This window comes from Protomyctophum parallelum (genome assembly GCF_964188405.1).
Source record: "Protomyctophum parallelum genome assembly, chromosome: 22".
In the NCBI taxonomy this organism is placed as follows: Eukaryota; Metazoa; Chordata; class Actinopteri; order Myctophiformes; family Myctophidae; genus Protomyctophum; species Protomyctophum parallelum.
This window is the reverse complement of record NC_139714.1, coordinates 31,161,162-31,176,161: the sequence shown is the minus strand read 5'-3', so window position 1 is coordinate 31,176,161 and position 15,000 is coordinate 31,161,162. Positions and strand designations below refer to the sequence as shown.

The window sequence follows — 15,000 nt, the reverse complement described above, 5'->3', positions numbered from 1 at the left end:
CCCTCTACCCTAATGGCTCATAGGAGCACACGGGGTACTGCGGCCCTCTACCCTGCACGTGCACATGCACATGTGCGTGTATTCCCTCCGTGTTCCCTGAGTTCCGGCTCTGCCTTTCAGACTATTTCATTTTCAGTGGCGTGCACAGATAGACACTAGGGGGTGCTAGAGCACCCCCTGCCCTTTTGGCAATTTTGCTCTTTAAAAAAAAAAACTTAATTTGTAGTGTGTGGACCATCCAGTGACATTGATCAAATATTGATAAAAAAACGCTTCTACTATATTATTTAGGCCCCCACAATCTAAAAGCTATGTTTCTATGTCAGTGGTTCTTCGATTAAAGAAAAATAGCAGACCTACAAGCTCGTAGCGCGCCACTCGGTGGCGCGCTACGAGCTTGTAGATTTTCCAGGGACCCCCAGACGGACGGCAGACGTGCTAAAGATTAAATTACCTATAGGTTCCATATTCTGGAGGCAAATCTTTCCGGTGATAAAATGGCCACCAATGTAATCAAAAAAAGTCAACCAAAGAACAATATTCCTGTGCAGCAGCCCTTAAAACAAGGCTCCAGACTTCCCAAAACAAACTGGTCAGGCTACTACTTGGCCTCACTCCCAGAACCCACCTCACCCCTGCCCATTTTGATAGCCTGGAATGGCTTAGGGTTGATGACAGAGTACACCATCTTGCAATGGGTCTGGTCCACAAGATTCGCTACACCACCAAGATACCCATGTACCTGGCTATAACACCAGAGAGAGTTCAACAAACCATGTGCAACTCAGATTCGGCTCTAACAAGGGTTTAAATTAATGTGGAACGCCCTACCAACAGCCATAAGATATGTGAATCCCTTGACTCTTTCAAAATCGCTCTCAAAGAGCACTACAGATGGCTGCAATTCGAAAAATACAAAATCTGATCAAGAAGCTCTGCAGAATGCATTTAATTGACATTGCAATTTGAGCTCTGATATCTGATATTTTGACATTGTTATTATTTGTACAAATAATGACATGCCATGTTAAAAGTTATATTCATTCATTTGTAGTGACGATTCCCTTATGAATGAATAAGTAACTAACAAGGCAACCTGTCACACTGTCCTTAGCCCTGACACCCCCCCCCCCCCCCCCCACCACACACACACACACACACACACACACACACACACACACACACACACACACACACACACGCAAAGTGTTTGCAAAAGGATGAAGATGTTCTTTATGGTAGCCATTAAAACTCCATTATCATGATGGATTGTGTTATCTAATCTACACACACACACACTCACACACACGCACCACTTTTGAATGGAATGATAATGTTTTTTGAAGAAACCATAAAACATGGTGTGTGTGTGTGTGTGTGTGTGTGTGTGTGTGTGTGTGTGTGTGTGTGTGTGTGTGTGTGTGTGTGTGCATGTGTGTGCGTGTGTGCGTGTGTGTGTGTGTGCACGTGTATATGTGTTCTAGGTCAAGGCTGCTTGAGTCAGACTGAAGACGGCAGACAGATAGGTGAGTCGATTATCGCCTCTTCTCCTCGTCTGCAACTCTTATCTTTACTGCTGTTTTTCAACTCAACACAACATCATAAAGTATCATTGCACACGTGTGTACACACACACACACACACACACACACACACACACACACACACACACACACACACACATGCAACCACGCACATGCAACCACGCACATACACTGTATGCATGCACTCACTCCTAACAGTAACAACAACACACCAATGCAATGCTCAACAAGCTCTCTCTCAGTTCAATTTAAAGGGGCTTTATTGGCATGAGAAAACATGCCAAAGCCAAAGTGGAACAAAACATACATGACCAATGTTCAATTGCAATACATGATCTGATCTCTCTCTCTCTCTCTCTTTCTCTCTCTCTCTCTCTGTAAAATATACATGTCAAATTATTTAGTGTAACTGCAGACTGCAGACGGACGGATGGAGAGAGATTTGTGTATTTATTTATAGATTAATTTTTTTTTTTTTTTTTTTTTAAAGATTCGTTTTTCGGCTTTTCTACCTTTATTGATAGTATTGACAGGGAAGAGAGAAGGGGAGAGACATGCAGCAAAGGTTGTCATAAACGGTACTGGAACACACGACACACTGTCAGGCCAAGGCCTATAATATTAGGCCACATATATTATATGTGGCATGCGCCTGGGCCACTCGGCCAGCAGGCGCCCCTATATATTAATTTCTGGACAACTCCCGATCCAACACGTCACTCTCCCAGTTTGAAGTTGATCGCTTGTACGGTTGGTGGGATATGTGGGCATAGCCTATAGGCATGCACTCCAAATGGAGCCCTTGAGATTGCTCAAGTCGAGTCCACATGCAGGTCCACATTTGATTTGTACATACTGTGACGGTTCCCTATATTATGATATAATATTACTCTTAGACCCCTTTTCCACCGGTTGGTTCCCAATGGGAACCGGTTCAGTTCTTTTAGGATTTTAGTCCATGAGCCAGAGCTCCAAAATTGGTGGGAAAACTATACCCTATATTAAATTGTTTATAGGATCAATACAAGTAAATTAACACATGATAACCCTTCCACAGTAGTAGCTTTATCATATTTTCGACTATTTTGCATATTTTCCTACATAATGCCTCATTTGCATATTTTTAAATGTAAAATTTGTAATACAATAAATCATTGTCTTCGTGTAAGTACTCAATTGGGGAAATTTCATGGTGATAATAATCTAATATAGGTATGGTTTTTCCCACTCAATTCATAATTAACGTTTCAATTTTGGAGCTCTGGCTCATGGACTAAAAACCAAAAAGAACTGAACCGGTTCCCACTGGGAACCAACCGGTGGAAAAGGGGCCTTAGGTTGTCTGGTTTTGGTATATGTTGTGTTTACCCTATAGTAACCTCTGTTTCTTTTATCCAATAGGATTGGGGAGCAGAGCTACTAATGATGATCAGCTCGCACCTGGGCCCGGGTGTCGACGCCCTATTATAAATGCCTGCTTCCCCAGTCCTTCCCCAGTTCTGTTCTTTTCATTTGCCTCCTGCACCTTTTCCACCATGCACACTTTTCAACATTTCTGTTAATACATACGACACGCACACATACATTTCACTCATGCATACACGCACTGTACACCACTGAATATTGATCTCCACACTTCATCTGTTTATTCCTGATTTATCGTTTGATTACTTATTTTTGGTTAATCATTAAATTCAATTTCTTTGGTAAACTTTGGTAAAGGTACATTATTTTAATAGATACTGTATTTTACTGTATTTTAATAGATACTATATCCGTGAAATTGCATGAGACCTGTCTGTCTGTCTGTCTGTGGTGTTTTGGGGGAAAAGATCACAACCTGGTCCATCACTGTTCACATGCACACACAAAAACTGCACACACACAGCAGGGGAAAAAAAGCCTTTTGTTTGAGAGAACCCTACCCGAAATAGAACAAAGAATGACCATGTTTTTTGGGGCCTTGTATGGATTTTCAGGGACCTTAGTTACTTGCAAATAAATACTGTATAAACATAAACATACGTGTGTGTATGGGCAGTTGATTGCTGGTTATCTACTGCAGGATAATGACACAGAAGAATGGAGTGGAAAACCATTACACACGCACATGCACACGCAGACACACACACACACACACACACACACACACACAAACACACACACACAATCATTTTTAGACATTCTACGCATACTTTATGAGAGTGATCCAAACTTCTTTGGCTCGTTACCTCCTTTCCCTGATTTCTGAACGCAGAACATTCCTCGTTCATACTGTATAGCATATGAATGAGAACCCACCCTTCCCCCCCCTATAACCCATCTTGAAGAATAAAAAACATTACAAATAAGAAATAGAATAAAAGGGATCCCATTTCTGCATCCGGCAGTGACGCATCAAAATATTCCAGTTGTGCTAATCAAGTATTTTTTTTTACAAAACGTTTTTTGGGTAATTCTCCAGGGAATGTGAAAGCACTCAGCAGGTTTTTTGGCAATCAACCCATCCGATCTTAACTTTTGTGCAATTGGAAAGTTTGGCCTAATGGTGGCTCTACTGTAGATGGACAGTTTGTGAGTCACCAACATCAGGAGGGGTCATCCCCTCATGACAGTGCACAGAAATCCAGACAGTAGGCCTAACTTTGTTCAAGACATGATGTTTGGGACACCAACCAAAATGAGCCACTGATGGACCGACTGATTGATGGACATTCCAGGCATTCCTGGAACTAAGCTATTTGAAAACATAATGTCCCAATGCTGAACATCCAGTGAAAATTGCAAACCTACAGGCTCATAACACGTCGCCAATAACAGGACACGTTGGACAGCCTGTATTGGCTATTTTCAGATTGGCCTCATAGGGGGAAATAATAATACAGCCCTGGGGAGAACCCGGTCAACTGAGTGGGCATGCGGAAAGCATGTGTCATTTTAGATTTTTGCTTTGGCTATTTAGCTCCCACGCAGCTCATCACTTCGTGTCGTGCTGCGAGCTTGTAGCCTACATCCGCTATTTCTGATCATTTTTAAATATCTTGAAAGTGTGAGAACTACCGATTTAGAAGGCATTGAATCGGTCACATGCAGGTCTTAATGGCTAGATGGGGCTAAAACACATTAAGACACCATAATCACATAGCAAGGCAAGGATGTCAGCAGGAAAGCACATCACTGCACTCGGACAGTGCACATGGCTATAATCAACTTCTTCCACTTCAATATGGTGGTCTGCATTGTTGATGTTTTGGTTTGTGGCTCCAATTGTGATAGTTCAGAATGCCTAGCCACCCATACTGACCATACCGCTCCTGAACCAATGGAATGTATTCCGCTACAGCTTCCCCTACTCCTCTACTGCTTGACAGTGATGATCACCAGACACTTGTTAGCATGCTAAATAATAACAGCATTATTTTGTGATTTCTGTCTCCAATAGAATAGTCTTCTGTCTTCAACTTTGGGTGTGTGTGAAAGTGATCTTAATTGTTAAAAACAACAATGGCAAGGACATCACTCTTGGGTGTGTGTGTGTCTCTCTCTCACACACACACACACACACACACACACACACACACACACACACACACACACACACACACACACACACACACACACACACACACACACACACACGTAAACACACAATCTCAAGGACATCAGTGTTTTGAAGAAATCTCTGGTCCTCATTTTATCAACAATGCATCGGATTGGCCTCTCACTCTCAATCTGTGTTTACGACTTCTGATTTTTGATGACAAGAGGTCCAGTATAGTAAGTCATTTTACACTTGCATGCTGAAAATAGCACACACACACACACACACACACACACACACACACACACACACACACACACACACACACACACACACACACACACACACACACACACACACACTATTTAAGTCCATACTAATTATCCATAATTAATAAATGATGGATAAGGGGTCAGGAGTCAGGACAGGTGGGACTTTTGGGGGAGGGGGTCAGCCGGTCAGGATAAATTATGGACTTAAATGGTTCTTCGTGTCAAATATTTTGATTCCTTTAAAAAGCTGCTTAAAACCCACTTGTTTCACAAGCACTTTAACTTGTAATGTATTACTTTTAACTGTTTTGTATACTTTGTTACTGTATTTCAATGTGATATTTATTTTTATTTTATTTATTGTACAGCACCTAATTGTAACATTTGATTTGAAAGGTGCTATATAAATAAATGTCACTTCTTGCCTTATTATAGCCCTGGTCCATAGCCCTGGACCAGAGCTAGCCTATTTTCTATACATGAGTTAATAACTTATACGTTTAAACTTAAGCAAACACAAAACAGTTTTGCTGCTACAGCAATATTAATTATTTTGCTTTCACATTTAATACTTGAATCTCTCTCTCTCTCTCTCTCTCTGTCTGTCTGTCTCTCTCTCTCAAAAACAATTCACACCTTTCAATGGACACCTGTTGCACGGGTTTACGACTGCTAGGGACACCCCTGCTCAAACAACAGTGTGTGTGTGTGTGTGTGTGTGTGTGTGTGTGTTAGTAATAGTGACTTCTGAGTATTAAGGCTGTAGCTTCATCACACGTTTTCAACCGGACTGTGCGCTCAGTCACCGCCACCGGCCCCCGGTAAGGAAAAGAGGTAGACCTGCTTCATTTTGGGGGGAGTTTCTGCAGGACATGATGTTGGGTAGTTTGGCTGCAACGGAAATTATAAACGCAACGAAAGTCAGAAGTCACTTGACGATCACTGTATCCATGACATGGACATGATATGATATGTGGCTTTAACCCGTCTCTGGTAGACTACATTGTTGGTTGATGATCTGTGCACGGTTTGTTCACGGAACACAGTCTGGACACTGCAGTTCCACCCCCGGTGTGCCTGCAGCTCGTCAAGCCTTCGGAGGAGCGCCTGTTTTCGGACTCTGGGACTTAGTCGAACCGTAAGGTTTCTGATTTTCTGGAGCACAGAACATTATCCAATTTCGATCAAGTAAGAAGTGTGTGTGTGTGTGTGTGTGTGTGTGTGTGTGTGAGAGACAGTGAGAGAGAGACTGCAGTAAGTTGAGTGAGTGAGAAAAAGTTATAGGCTAGCTGAGAGCTGAGTTTGTGAGCTTATAGTCTATCACTGTTGTTTTCATTATTTCAGTTTTATACACTTGACTGTGAAGTTGAAATGTTACACCCATACATTTCCTATATGGCTATGTTCCCTGCGAATCCCAGCCCTCAGTTTAGGTTAGGATGTTGATCTGAACTGATCTTTGTCAGTCTTTGTTTTTTGCATTTATTTATGGCTTTGGAATTGTGCTCTAGTCTGCAGTGGTCCCTCAAAATGTGAATCCAATTTGTGGTTGATTGGATGTCACATTCAATGATATATGTCATTTCTGAAATAAATTGGCTCCGCCCACAAATAATTCATGTCACATTCATTCACAGGCAAACTGGGGGATTTCAAACCCCTGTTTGACGTTCATTGTCATGACTGACAATGCGGTGGGAATCGTGGGATGCATGATTTTGGTCAATTAAGCCCCTTCTGCAAAATCTGTAGGTGTTTATACTCCGTAATGTATTCAGTAACTGAATACTGAATGTAGTTAAGTGTAAATGGCAGTGGGAGTTGCATCTTGATTCAAGAAATTTCTGTCAGAACTATCTGTAGTTTGGGAAATCTCCCTTTACACAATACACCAAAACACTTTAATTACACTTTAGTTGTCTCCACCAGGCCGAAGGCATGGGGGGAGAGTATGTTTTGCACTCCGTCCGTCCGTCCGTCCGTCCGTCCGTCCGTGTGTGTGTGTCCGTGAGCAGCTAATCTCGGCCACCGTTAACCCGGTCGATGGCAAATTTTGCACACACACTCCCTGGATGCCAACGATGAACCTCTGCCCCAAACTTTCCAGAACGGCCTGTTATAGCGCCACCAGGAGGCCGCTTTGTGCAAAACAAGTTTTTGCACAGTACACCTACAGATTTTGTCCAAACATCACGCAAATTGGTACACAGTCTCTCTAGAGCCATTCAACGAAACCAGTCTTTCAGATTTCTCAGACTCCATCCTGATTGGTTAAGATTGGCTTCCAAAGTTCATTTACTTTTGTTGCCCTTTTATCCAACCACCAGATGAAGGCAAGCTGCAATGTCCTACATTCCTATCCTGGTGGAGACCTGTGCCCAGAAGGGCACTTTTTCTAGTTAGTTTTAAAGTTGTAGCGTTAACATGATATATTGTAAGATTTTAGTATTTGCATATGTTTAAAGGTGTTGACACATGTAGTGTTAACATACATGCACCTTTTAAGGTTACAGTTATGGTGCTATTATGTTAAGGTTATAGTGTTATAGTTATAATGGTAATGATGATTTAAGCATCTGTACTTGGTAAACTAATAGCCTAACATGTAATTTGTATATACTGTAGTCCCTACAGAGTTTCTTCTGTCAGTTTTCTGACAGAAAGGAGTCATTTTATGACTTCTGGCTCCATTATCACAGTGGTAGAACCGTGTGTGCTGTGTGTGCTGTGTGTGTGTGTGTGTGTGTGTGTGTGTGTGTGTGTGTGTGTGTGTGTGTGTGTGTGTGTGTGTGTGTGTGTGTGTGTGTGTGTGTGTGTGTGTGTGTGTGTGTGTGTGTGTGTGTGTGCATGTGCATGTGCATGCTTGGGTGCGTGCATGTCTCAGGCTAAAAGCAGGCAGCTCTCTCTGCGGTCGAGGAGAGTGGACTATTTTGGGTAAAAATGTTGCTCAAATGTTTGTCTGAGTGGAGAGTTTGACTCCACTGTGTGTGTGTGTGTGTGTGTGTGTGTGTGTGTGTGTGTGTGTGTGTGTGTGTGTGTGTGTGTGTGTGTGTGTGTGTGTGTGTGTGTGTGTGTGTGTGTGTGTGTGTGTGTGTGTGTGTGTGTGTGTGTGTGTGTGTGTGTGTGTGTGTGTGTGCTTTCTGCATTCTAGTTCAATGGATCCCAACCTTTTTGTCCTCTACTGTTCTACTGTATGTTTCCCCAAGTTGTTTTGTCATGCCGATAGTGCCTCCTCACACGCATGCATTTTGATTGTCTTAACCCATTCTGACCTGAGATCAGATTCATACGAGTTTTCCACTGGACACACACTGGTCTGATTAACCCATTCTGACCTGAGATCAGATTCTAAAAATGTCAGTCGTTCTTCGATTTAAAAAAAATAGCAGACCTACAAGCTCGTATCGCGCCACTCGGTGGCGCGATATGAGCTTGTAGATCTGCTATTTTTCAATAGCTAAAGCATAACATGATGCCAACACCAAAATGGGTGCCCGTTCAGAATGGGCTAAATGTGTTCTCTTACAACAATAAATTGCTCTGACAGGACACTGTGCGGTTCGATGATGGAACTGTCGAGCGTGTGTCGTGTCGGCTGCTGTCTTGTCAAAAATGTAGCTTGAGCCAAAACTATGGCTGCGAGTGTGAGATTTTTGAGGATAGAATGTGGCTTTTTTTTACTTGGCCACAAGGAAACACTGTGGTTGTGGTGGATCTGTGGATGCAAAGGTATAAAGCCATATAAAAATGTGTTTTTCACAGAACTTCTGGCACTTTGGCTATAGTCCTCTTTTTCCATTTTGTCATCAGGCTCTCCTGAATCTGGAGCTTTGAGCCATTTACTTGGACCTCTGAGCAATTCATCCATGTCTGCTTGCAGATAGTTGCTTTAACCCATTCTGAACAGGCACCCATTTTGGTGTCAGCATCATGTTATGCTTTAGCTATTTAAAAATAGCAGATCTACAAGCTCATATCGCGCCACCGAGTGGCGCGATACGAGCTTGTAGGTCTGCTATTTTTGAAAAAAATCGAAGAACGACTGACATTTTTAGAATCTGATCTCAGGTCAGAATGGGTTCATCAGACCAGTGTGTGTCCGGCGGAAACCTCGTATGAATCTGATCTCAGGTCAGAATGGGTTAAGTGCAGATTTGACCATGGATGTCCTGAAGGTAGTCTCTGATAGAACCTGGATGTATCGGTTTTGACATGCATGATCTTGACCTCTTCACATTCATGTAAACGGTGACACACCTGCCACGGGAACACTGTACACAAACACCACTAGTTCATTCTGACCTGAGATCAGATTAAAAAAAAATTCTATTACATCCTGACAGTTTCATTATTAACCCATTCTGACCTGAGATCAGATTCTAAAAGTGTCTTCGATTTTTCAAAAATAGCAGACCTACAAGCTCATATCGCGCCACTCGGTGGCGCGATATGAGCTTGTAGATCTGCTATTTTTCAATAGCTAAAGCATAACATGATGCCGACACCAAAATGGGTGCCCGGTCAGAATGGGTTAATCTTGTCTTGTTTTGTAAACGCATTGACAACTAGAAAATTCGCAATTTTAAAAAATTGCAGAGTGTGGTTGCCGCAGTGGCTTACATATGCCCCTCCCACTAGTATTGCCAGCCAATTACAATTTCAAGTCACGCCTTAGATCATGCGTAAGTCATTCGGAGGGGATTTGACCCCCGAAATTCATGTTTTTGCGACAAACGGTTACATTTCTCGCGTTTGCGGCGCCCCCTATGGATGAAAATGGAATTGCTTTTAGAACTTGGTTGATTGAACCACCCCGGACATGTGATTGAAATTTGGGATGGATTGGACATTCCGTTCGTGATTTATGGCATTTTTTGTGATATAGGCCCCTCCTACTAACTTCGGAAGACGATTACGGCCGAACGATACGCACTTTCAAAATTCTGCGGCTCAGTTTTAATTGGATGGGTCCAGAGATCACGTGTGCCGATTTCTGTGAGATTCGGACGAAATCTGTAGGAGGAAAAGCAAAAAGTGTGTTTTGGACAAAATTCAAAATGGCGGAAAATCTATCATGGCGGAAATGGGCGTGGCCTATATGGGGAGATGCGTCATGACCCAAGGAATCCAGGGGAAAAATCATTTTGATTTTACGACCTACGGTTCAAGAGTTATAGGCCAAAAGGTAAAGTGGGCTGTTATAGCGCCACCATGAGGCCGACCGATAAAATTTTAGGGTTAAATAATTTTAGTGATAATGTTGAAATATCCCTAAAAGTTTTGTAACTATAGTGATTACAGTCTCCGAGGAACAAATACTTTTATGTGAATTTTTGCCTTTTCCCATTCATGTCAATGGGGAAATTTAATTCACTAATAAATTCATATCAATTAAACTATACAACATTTCTCTTAACAAAATACACGCACACGATTCCCGATTTTTCCGGTCAATTTGACATATGGCTCAAGTGCGTACAGCGTACAGTGTGGGAGGTATAAAGCGTCAAAATAAAGACTACTCCAGTGAAAAAAAAATAATAATAATAATAAAGTGTCACAGTTACAAGAGTCTGGTTGCCCATTCGGGCAACCACACTAATGAAGGGAAAACTTACGTCATAATGTGTCATTTACGTCATAATGTCTCTTTATTGTTAATGGCGTTTAATGTTTGTGTTTGCACCGTTTGTTTCACATCACCTAATCAACATGAATTAGACTTTAATATATTAGCGTCCCTCACTTCACACGGGTGTGATTTTTGTAATGAAATGATGGCTTGAATATTGACAAAATATTTCATTTTGGAAATTGCATTGTAAATAAATCCCCCAATCTTCCCATGTATTACCTGGTGATCCTGCCCCTGGGGGTACTCCTAGACGGGTGATATTGAGAGTAGAACAGACTAGAACTGCACTCTGTCCAGTGTCTACTTGAGAGTAGAACAGACTAGAACTGCACTCTGTCCAGTGTCTACTTGAGAGTAGAACAGACTAGAACTGCACTCTGTCCAGTGTCTACTGAGAGTAGAATAGACTAGAACTGCACTCTGTCCAGTGTCTACTGAGAGTAGAACAGACTAGAACTGCACTCTGTCCAGTGTCTACTTGAGAGTAGAACAGACTAGAACTGCACTCTGTCCAGTGTCTACTGAGAGTAGAATAGACTAGAACTGCACTCTGTCCAGTGTCTACTGAGAGTAGAATAGACTAGAACTGCACTCTGTCCAGTGTCTACTGAGAGTAGAACAGACTAGAACTGCACTCTGTCCAGTGTCTACTGAGAGTAGAATAGACTAGAACTGCACTCTGTCCAGTGTCTACTTGAGAGTAGAACAGACTAGAACTGCACTCTGTCCAGTGTCTACTGAGAGTAGAACAGACTAGAACTGCACTCTGTCCAGTGTCTACTTGAGAGTAGAACAGACTAGAACTGCACTCTGTCCAGTGTCTACTGAGAGTAGAATAGACTAGAACTGCACTCTGTCCAGTGTCTACTGAGAGTAGAATAGACTAGAACTGCACTCTGTCCAGTGTCTACTTGAGAGTAGAACAGACTAGAACTGCACTCTGTCCAGTGTCTACTTGAGAGTAGAATAGACTAGAACTGCACTCTGTCCAGTGTCTACTGAGAGTAGAATAGACTAGAACTGCACTCTGTCCAGTGTCTACTGAGAGTAGAAAAGACTAGAACTGCACTCTGTCCAGTGTCTACTTGAGAGTAGAACAGACTAGAACTGCACTCTGTCCAGTGTCTACTTGAGAGTAGAATAGACTAGAACTGCACTCTGTCCAGTGTCTACTGAGAGTAGAACAGACTAGAACTGCACTCTGTCCAGTGTCTACTTGAGAGTAGAACAGACTAGAACTGCACTCTGTCCAGTGTCTACTGAGAGTAGAACAGACTAGAACTGCACTCTGTCCAGTGTCTACTGAGAGTAGAATAGACTAGAACTGCACTCTGTCCAGTGTCTACTGAGAGTAGAATAGACTAGAACTGCACTCTGTCCAGTGTCTACTGAGAGTAGAACAGACTAGAACTGCACTCTGTCCAGTGTCTACTGAGAGTAGAATAGACTAGAAATGCACTCTGTCCAGTGTCTACTTGAGAGTAGAACAGACTAGAACTGCACTCTGTCCAGTGTCTACTGAGAGTAGAACAGACTAGAACTGCACTCTGTCCAGTGTCTACTGAGAGTAGAATAGACTAGAACTGCACTCTGTCCAGTGTCTACTGAGAGTAGAAAAGACTAGAACTGCACTCTGTCCAGTGTCTACTGAGAGTAGAATAGACTAGAACTGCACTCTGTCCAGTGTCTACTGAGAGTAGAATAGACTAGAACTGCACTCTGTCCAGTGTCTACTGAGAGTAGAACAGACTAGAACTGCACTCTGTCCAGTGTCTACTGAGAGTAGAATAGACTAGAACTGCACTCTGTCCAGTGTCTACTTGAGAGTAGAACAGACTAGAACTGCACTCTGTCCAGTGTCTACTTGAGAGTAGAACAGACTAGAACTGCACTCTGTCCAGTGTCTACTGAGAGTAGAACAGACTAGAACTGCACTCTGTCCAGTGTCTACTGAGAGTAGAAAAGACTAGAACTGCACTCTGTCCAGTGTCTACTTGAGAGTAGAACAGACTAGAACTGCACTCTGTCCAGTGTCTACTTGAGAGTAGAATAGACTAGAACTGCACTCTGTCCAGTGTCTACTGAGAGTAGAACAGACTAGAACTGCACTCTGTCCAGTGTCTACTTGAGAGTAGAACAGACTAGAACTGCACTCTGTCCAGTGTCTACTGAGAGTAGAACAGACTAGAACTGCACTCTGTCCAGTGTCTACTGAGAGTAGAATAGACTAGAACTGCACTCTGTCCAGTGTCTACTTGAGAGTAGAACAGACTAGAACTGCACTCTGTCCAGTGTCTACTTGAGAGTAGAATAGACTAGAACTGCACTCTGTCCAGTGTCTACTTGAGAGTAGAATAGACTAGAACTGCACTCTGTCCAGTGTCTACTTGAGAGTAGAACAGACTAGAACTGCACTCTGTCCAGTGTCTACTTGAGAGTAGAATAGACTAGAGCTGCACTCTGTCCAGTGTCTACTGAGAGTAGAATAGACTAGAGCTGCACTCTGTCCAGTGTCTACTGAGAGTAGAATAGACTAGAGCTGCACTCTGTCCAGTGTCTACTTGAGAGTAGAATAGACTAGAGCTGCACTCTGTCCAGTGTCTACTGAGAGTAGAATAGACTAGAACTGCACTCTGTCCAGTGTCTACTGAGAGTAGAATAGACTTGAACTGCACTCTGTCCAGTGTCTACTTGAACTGCACTCTGTCCAGTGTCTACTTGAACTGCACTCTGTCCAGTGTCTACTTGCTTGTTGCACACAAGTAGGCCACAGTGCGCATGCAGAGCACGCAAGTACTGTCGACCGCTACAAACTGTCAAATCTCAGCTTCTCTATGAAAGAACGAAATATTGAATTATTAGGTTTAGCTATTTTCTACGTACCTAGTTTTTGGAGGTAACAAAGTAGTATTGTGAAGTATGGTAAAAGTTCTATAAAATAACTAGAACTGCACTCTGTCAAGTGCATACTTGCTTGTTGCACACTAAATAGGCCATAAATGGCCAACTAGTGCGCAAGCAGAGCGCGCAAGTACTTTCGACCGCTGTAAACTGTCAAATCTCAGTATCTCTGTGAAGGAACGTTTGAAATGTCTAATTATTAGGTGTAACTATTTGCTACCTACCTACTTTATGCATATAAACACCTAGTATTATTAAGTATGGTTCAAGTTTCTATCTATATAAGAAATACAGTTTTATCGATGTAGATATATTCTGGATCCCTTTTTAGTTTTTTAAAGAAAAATAAATCATTGATATGTGATGAAAAAAAAAGTATATAAACTGAATTAAAATATGTTATACAGTATAATTATTCTATTATTTATTCTAAATTGTCAATTGTTTTAAATGTATTTCATCTTGGAATATAGTGATATTAATACTAAATCATGATCAGAGTAATAGGTGTCTCTAACTTCAATTTCTGTAATAATACTTTCACATTTGTTAAAATATACATGATCTAAAATACTTCCGTAATCTGTAGTTGGATTTGTATTTAATTCTTTAAAGCCTAATCTTGACATGAAGGTGACGTAAGACATACGTATACATATACATATACTATATAGAGTATGTAGTTGTAAGTTGATTAGCGGTATACTGTGGTTACTTTGCGCCAAAAACCGTGCCAGCCAACCCGCCACTTGATGCGTATGCAAATAAAACAGCAGATTTGTGCCTGGTTTGCTGGGACCAGATTACACAAATGACCATATTTCTTACGTCATCATTGAGAGCTAGTCATACATATACACACCCTGTACTCTGGTCCCAGCAAACCAGGCACAAATCTGCTGTTTTATTTGCATACGCATCAAGTGGCGGGTTGGCTGGCACGGTTTTTGGCGCAAAGTAACCACAGTATACCGCTAATCAACTTACAACTACATACTCTATATAGTATATGTATATGTATACGTATGTCTTACGTCACCTTCATGTCAAGATTAGGCTTTAAACAATTAAATACAAATCCAACTACAGATTTTTGCGGCTTACGCC

At 41.9% G+C, this 15,000-nt stretch overlaps 1 protein-coding gene across 2 annotated transcripts in view; it reads left to right on the top strand.

The window, feature by feature from the left end:
* The first annotated feature begins 6,315 nt into the window (after window positions 1-6,315).
* The window catches only part of wnt5b (wingless-type MMTV integration site family, member 5b), a 55,118-nt gene continuing 46,433 nt past the window's right edge, over window positions 6,316-15,000 (top strand). The window contains exon 1 of one of the 2 annotated variants that reach the window (XM_083757723.1): window positions 6,316-6,495. The gene's annotated coding sequence lies outside the window, so the exon portion shown is untranslated. Of the gene's footprint in view, window positions 6,546-15,000 lie in introns of both variants that reach the window. The other variant, XM_083757724.1, reaches the window with a different exon arrangement.